Genomic DNA, 7,279 nt, shown 5'->3' with positions numbered 1-7,279 from the left:
GGCTGGGGGGGTTAAGGGGGGATTGGGGGGGTCTACTGATTTGGGTAAGGGAGGGGAGAGTGTGGGAAAGGATGGACTGCTAGCCAGCACTAGTATTTCATCTCAAAGTCTTCAGAGTAATTACGGCCTTTCATCTGAAGACTGGGAAATTTATAAAACTTGCTACCTTAACAAAAAAAAGAAAGTCAGGAAGGACCGGACAAGCCGGGGGGAGGGTGAGGTAAGGGGGCAGAGTAGTGAGGAATATGTGGAGGTACCAGAGTGGGGAACATTTGAGGGGAAGGCCTCCAGGGTTGTGATGGAGGGGACAGAGGCTGGTATTAGTATGATGGATATGCTAAATGGAGGTGAGGAGAATGGATGTGAGGTGGGAGTGAATGTGGAGGAGGTTAAGGAGGGAGAAGTACAGGGAATGCTGTGGAATATGTGGTGTCACAAGTAGGCAGAACTTGGCTAGAACCCATCCAGGAGGAAGACCTTGAGGAAGATGAAGAAACAGATGAGGAGCTTCAGGAAGCAGAAGACACTGATGCTGCCACAGTGGACAGTTGGCAGTGCATGTAATTGCTTTACAGGAAGATGGACCTGAGGAAAATGAAGAAGCTGATGTGGTATTCCAGCAGGCAGAAGATGCTGATGCTACCACACTGGTCAGGTTTCAGTGTATGGTGGCATCTGAAGACAGATCACAGCTACTGACTATACCAGAAGAAGGACCTGAGGAAGAGGACGAGACTGAAGTGATGAAGACAGATAAAACAAAAGAAGATGCCGATGCTGCCGAGAAGATCTACAGTGAAGAAGAAGTATCATTCCATGTGAATGCCGAAGATCTTTCTGAAGATGATACTGAGAAGAGCCACAAGAAGAAGAAGATGAAGTGGTGCTTCTTCTGCTGTCCCCTGCCCTTCAGAAGAAGTAGCAAGAGGCAGTAAATATAAGGTTGTGAATTCAGGTTTACAAATGACTTAAAGCAGTAATATAACTGCATTATTGACACCTTCACAATGCACTTGCAAAAAAAGCATAACACATTATAGCCTTGTTTATTATGGATTAATGGCCGATATAATGTATTATGAAGATATTTATTGTGTATATATAGATCAGAGCATTCATAATGCATTATCAGCATAGCTATGTGTTATGCCTTTGTATAAGTATTTACAGCCGTGTTTTTTATACTTTTATAAATGATTTATAAGGCATTAATTGGGTATGTATAATGCAGTTATATGACTGCTTTAAGTAAAGTTAAGTAAAGTGTTTATTTTCTTTTTCTTAGAATACCCGTGTTAGAGCCCTGCATTGGGACTGGGATCCCGCGGGACCCAACGGAAAGAGATACTGTTTAAGTGTTAATGTAGCTATAAGATACGATAGGATAAGATATGCTAAGTTAAAATATAAGATAGGCTAAGACGAAATATATTAATATAAGCTAAGTTGAAATATAATAAGATAAGATAGGTTAAGTTATATGATAAGATAGGCTAAGTTAAAATATAATAAGATAGGTTAAGTTAAGATATAAGATGGGTTAAGTTAACATATGATAAGGTAGGCTATGTTAAGATAAGAGATTTGCAATAAAACATATTTACTTTTCAAACTGTGTCTTTGTCATCTTTTCAGTGTTGTGTCTGTCTTTGTTTGATAATTTTGAATTGTTAATTTATATCTGAGACTCTCCTAAATGTCAATAAGCAGAGACGGAGGAATGGGAGGAAGGTACAGTTAAGTATAAATGATAAAGTATCAAAATCACAGTGTTGCCTTATTTTGACGCAGAGAAAGTAATTTCAGTGTTACTACCACATATGAGTTAACGGCTGCAAATGTTGGTGTTAGAAGTGCCGGTAAATAATGCGGCGTAAGTTTAACTCCGGTGTGTTTCTGAAAAACACGCAGCCTTCTGCCTGCTGTCATTCGTCGCACGTGTAGGAGGCTATTCTGGTAAGTAACAGGTAAAGTTGTCATTTAACGTAATGCTAACGTGCATTACCAGTTAGTAAGTGTTTTACTATATCACACACCTTACGTCCTTTATAGTTTTAGCCCGGTGCACTCTGTATCCATGCTAACTAGCTAGCTAATGTTAACATGACGCAGTACAGTCTTCCAGCTTGGGGATTCCCACCCCTGTCCGCGGCCAGTATTCCGCAGGGGGGTTTGCGGAGGTGTTGGTTGCAAATGCAAACGATCCCTTCATGTTCATGCGTTGTGTCCTAATGTGTAAATAAAAGATAACTATCAAATTCAATGTTCATGTCCTATTATACTAGATAAGACTGTAAAATAGTTTGCCCTGCATATGGATGCCATGTAGTCAGAGTATGATCAAGACAGGGTGTGAGTGTGGAAAAAAGACAAATGTAACAGTATTTGAGGGAAGAGTGTGAAGGAGGGAAATGTAGGGAGAAGGAGGTTCCTAGGAGCTCTGAGATGTGTTTAGCTGTAATAAATCTGAAATATAGCTATATGACATAGTTTTTGATAAAACCAGCATTTATTTTTTAGGTTTGTCGAGCTCCGTCAAAACAATTAGAACGAGTTCATTATGTAACTGGAACCCCTCTCACATGTAAACACAGTGACACACTACAGCATTGGTTTGTTGTCTGAGGCTATGATACTGACCACAAACACATTCTCAAATTTCACTGCACCAATCATAGCATATGCAGGCAGAAAAATGATCGCAAAAAACATTCAGCATTAGACTCAAAAACCGTCTGTAATGTCTGTGTTTATCCAGTGGACCATAAATTAAAATAAGCTTTCCTATTTCAGTTTCTTTTAGATGTTATAAAGTAATAAATAAACAATCATAATAATTAAACCATGCATTACTGACTATCGGACAACTTCAACAAGTTACCACATGGATGCAAAATCAAAGATATTCATTTGCGCCTGGCACTAACCATGTATTCACTTCCCAGAAGAGGTGAGAGCTCCCCTAGTGGCTACAGGAGTGCATTTTCCCCAAAGCAGGTATAATGGATGGTGGTCTTATTGCTTTTAGACCACAACTTGGGATAGAAGAACAAATCAAATTATTTTCCTCATTTAATATTCAGATTTTAATTGGGCTTAAATTTTAGAGCACAGTGTGTTCTAGGATGGTACGTTATGGATATTAGTCTCTACCACATTCTAACGCTATAAATCCGGACCTTTTCCTATGTTTGATTTGGTGGCTGCCAGGCGTTCTGAGTAGTATAGTGACTATGGTAGGCGTGTGATTCCCTAAGGAATTTTTTGTTCTGTTCTGTGTGGCAAATACATATAATGCTGACATTTTTCCTGGAAGATTTGGGATTTTTCATCCCGTGCCTTAAGGTATTTCTCTCCAGCTCTAGGGAGTCTCCCCCGAAAACACCAGTCACTCACTAGCCTTACACTTATGCTTGCTGACTTATTCAACACCATGAAGGATTAACAGAAAAACAGAAACCTATTAAAAGGCTGCACCATATCATGATATGCAAATAAACATCCAGCATCATTGTTTCACAGGGAAGTACATTATTTATTGATAATTATAACCCTAACCCTTACTTCTCAGCTTGACTATATTGAAGTATGAAGCGGTGTGTGAACATGTGAACTGGTTGAAATGCAAGTATTAAGACCCCTTGTCATTCATAGTATTATATACTTCTTAATTTTACAAAGACTTTTTTCCTATCATATTTTTTAGTTTTTGAAGTTGATAATCTGGAAAACTGCTGCCTGGGATATACTATCCATTCTTGACTCTTGGAATAGGAATTGAAGTCGAATCAAACAGCCTTACAGCACCCTCTTTAGGTTCCATACAGTAATATGGAAAACAGAACAATTACTAACTGAACGCAACATCCCCCCTTTACTTCCTGCAGCAGCACTGTATTCTATTAAAGACACGCCTTACCTGTAACATTTCTTCCTATAAGGTCATTACACCCCAGACAAAATAGAATGTAAGTTCAACAAAAAACATTGTGCTTGTGCCTTCCTGTAACTGCACAACCTTTTCACTATGAACTGCCTGTTTTGCTTCCAACAGAAATCAATTACAATTAGAAATGTTCCATTCACTGAGGACCACAGTAAGAGGATCTACGAACAACTGTTATATATTTTATACTGAATCTATCTTTTCCTTTAAGGTATCTCTTTCTAACCAGAAAATCACGGTCAGAACATGCATTTCATTTCTTTGTTTAATTCTGTGAAGTTCCATAGTCCTTGAGCCGATGATGGTTTGTGTGCCCTGGCTGCACAGCTTCCAGTTCCTTAGGCCATTCCAAGCTCAACTGTTCCTTCAGGACCAGTCTTTGGCAGGGCTGGAAATTTGGGAAGTCCACTGGGTACTGAGGCCAAATGGGCAGCATGCCATGCTTTCCCGTCAGCCAGGATGGGTCTCGATGGGTGCAGAGAATTTCTGATGCCCTTTTTGCACATGCGCTGGTTTCCACAGCCGCACTCTGTGCCCTTCTCTGAATGAGGGAGTGCGAGCTCCCTGTCTTGCATCACAGTACTGTTTCATGCGAGATTGGCAAAGAAACACCCAGCAATGCACTTTATTATCATGTCACTTAATTATCACTTATGCCCCTTCAGTAGCAGGCCAAGTACAAACACTACACAAGCAGAGTATTCTGTGGGGAAAAATTTATGTCCTCAACTGCTGAGAGCAGCGTGCTCTGTGCTCATTACATCTGTGAGCTCATTACTCTCTGTAGTGCTTTTCAATGCTGCATTGAGCAGCTGCCAAGATGTTATGCTGCCTCTGAGGATAACTGTTTGTTTAGGAGTAGAATAATTCAGAATAATTCAGAAGATGGATACAGATTTTCTCTTTTTAAACAAGACACTGGCTCACTCATAATTGTCCAGTAAGAGGTAAGGAGCATTCCTATTGAACAATCATGACTTCTAGCTTAAGTTAACTCCGCTAACTGAGAAATCCTGCTTAGTGGAACACCTCCCTGGTCAGAAGAGAACAACTACAGCAACCAAGAGTCACTACCTGGCTTCTGGTTATTCTGCATTAGCTCACAGCTCAGACTGGGAGTCATTTCATAATGAATTGACTCCTCAAGTCCAAGCCTTGCAGTGGACTGCAAAGCATCCAGGGACACTGCGCAGCACGTTAAAGGACAGCTCTTATGGAGTGACCACTAAACGTAAAAGTGGAAAAATAAATCATTTAAAAAATGTTAAATGAATAGTTAAGGAAGATGTAGCATTTGATTATGTCCATGCATTTTATAATATATTCAGTACAGGATCATAGGGGAGTCACAATAGGACATACTGTAAGGAAGTGGAATATTCTGCTAAGAAGGTCAGTGCATCATAGGACTCACTGACAGACACAGACACACACAGGCACAAGGAAACAAGCAGCAGAACATGCATATGACATGCAGAGCTCAGCCATGATGTTAAGAGCACGACACCCTGAGCCAACAAGCCTGTAGGACCTAAGCCAGCAAAATAGTCTAATTTTCTTTCATGCGTACTTTGACACAGACATCAGCTTAATACAATGCATAAGGCTCACAAGTTGAAACTTCAAGAATAGGCACAGAAAATTCTTAAACAAAGAAAAGACATCACCTTAAAACCAGCTTGGAAGGTGATGAAATTGTAACCTGGCTGTCTTCATCGCCTGATTTAATCCCCATCATTAACTATGGGGCCTTAATGTAGCATAAGATTAACCACGATCACAAACATTACACTTCTCAGAGCGGCATCTAGGAGGTTGTGAGTGAGTGTGTGTGTGTGTGTGTGTGAACTGATACCAGGCTCATGATGGTCATTGACAAGAAAGGGCATTAAACTTGGCAAAAGGGACCGTAAAGAATGGCAGATTGTTTTTCTCTATATAAATTCAATAACTAACTAAGTCTGCTTTTATTATTGTTTCTCTTAATACGAGAAAGAGAAAAATCCATCAGTTTCTTTTGTTTTCGTTTGTGACTAATTTTCTCTAAAAAAGAATTTACTTTTAGCAAGACAAAACTTCTGAATTCATTTTCTCAGTCTGTCAGTTTACTACATGTATAAGAATTAAAGAAGTCTTATTTGTTGCATTTCGTTAATATTTGAAAGTGATTTTATTACAGTGAATCTCATGACATCATTCTTTTGTTATCCCTAAAGTTAACAGGAACGTTTGTAGCTCCAAAAAGCAGTGCATAATTCGACTGACGATCGCCACGTACTACGGACTAAAAGTTTGGCCCCTTATCCTTTGCAAAAGTTTCACTGCAGCTTTTTTTCCTCATTAACGTCAAAGCTGTGAAGAACTGAGAAAGTTCTTTTTTGAAGATAAAAAAAAGTTTGGAGGAGTTTTGAAGAATCTTGTTGTCATGTTCAAAGCCGGACGGAACGGCGATCGTGCGAGGCGAACGGGCAGGAAGCAGGCGGACAGGCGGAAGTCAGGGTAAACCAGGGATTTAATAAATAAACAGGGAGCAGGAGACATGAAACGCTAACTAACATCAATGACAGACAATGGACTCAGGTAAGACACGGACTGAAATACACAGGACTGAGCAAATTAACTAGACACAGCTGGGTACAATCGGGAGAAAACACGTGGGTAATCAGGGGGCGTGGCACACAGGAGGAGTGGACGAGCCGGGCATGACACTTGTTTTATGAATATAGATTTTCCCAACAATATAATTTTATTGAGTAAAAGATAAAGCGTATCATCATTTAGGACAACACCAAAGATAATATCATTACAAGTAAAGGAAGTCAAAAAATGAAATTTTGTACTTGTTGAGAAGCAACAAGAGAAGAACAAGTGGTCCAAAGTTTCTATGTCATTATTTTAAAAGGTGCAAGTATTATTATCAAAGTTAAACTTAGCATGAAGAAATTAATTACAGGTATATATAGCATTGAATACTTTAAAGTGTAACTCTGACTTTGGGGGGTATTGGATAATAAATATATTTAGTGCAAATGTGTTTACTGGTTGATTTGAATTTTTATTGGAAAGGTGACGAAATAGTTCATAAGCAACGTCTAATAATATTATGTCTAATAATTTCATTTAGGAATTTACCCTACTTATAAAATAATACCATTGTATTGGAGAGGAGGGAGGCTATGAAATAGGAGAAGGGGAGAATTGTTTAAAAGGTTCCTGACCAACATTAAATGTGCAGCTGGAATAGATTTTAGAACAATATCAAACTCTTTTTTAATAAACTGTATTATGTTTTAAACAAAAGTTTTCAAAAAACAGAACATTTCCTGTGATGTC

This window comes from Brienomyrus brachyistius, unplaced genomic scaffold (assembly GCF_023856365.1).
Source record: "Brienomyrus brachyistius isolate T26 unplaced genomic scaffold, BBRACH_0.4 scaffold168, whole genome shotgun sequence".
Lineage (NCBI taxonomy): Eukaryota > Metazoa > Chordata > Actinopteri > Osteoglossiformes > Mormyridae > Brienomyrus > Brienomyrus brachyistius.
The sequence above is the reverse complement of the archived record's forward strand: the minus strand, read 5'-3'. Positions refer to the sequence as shown.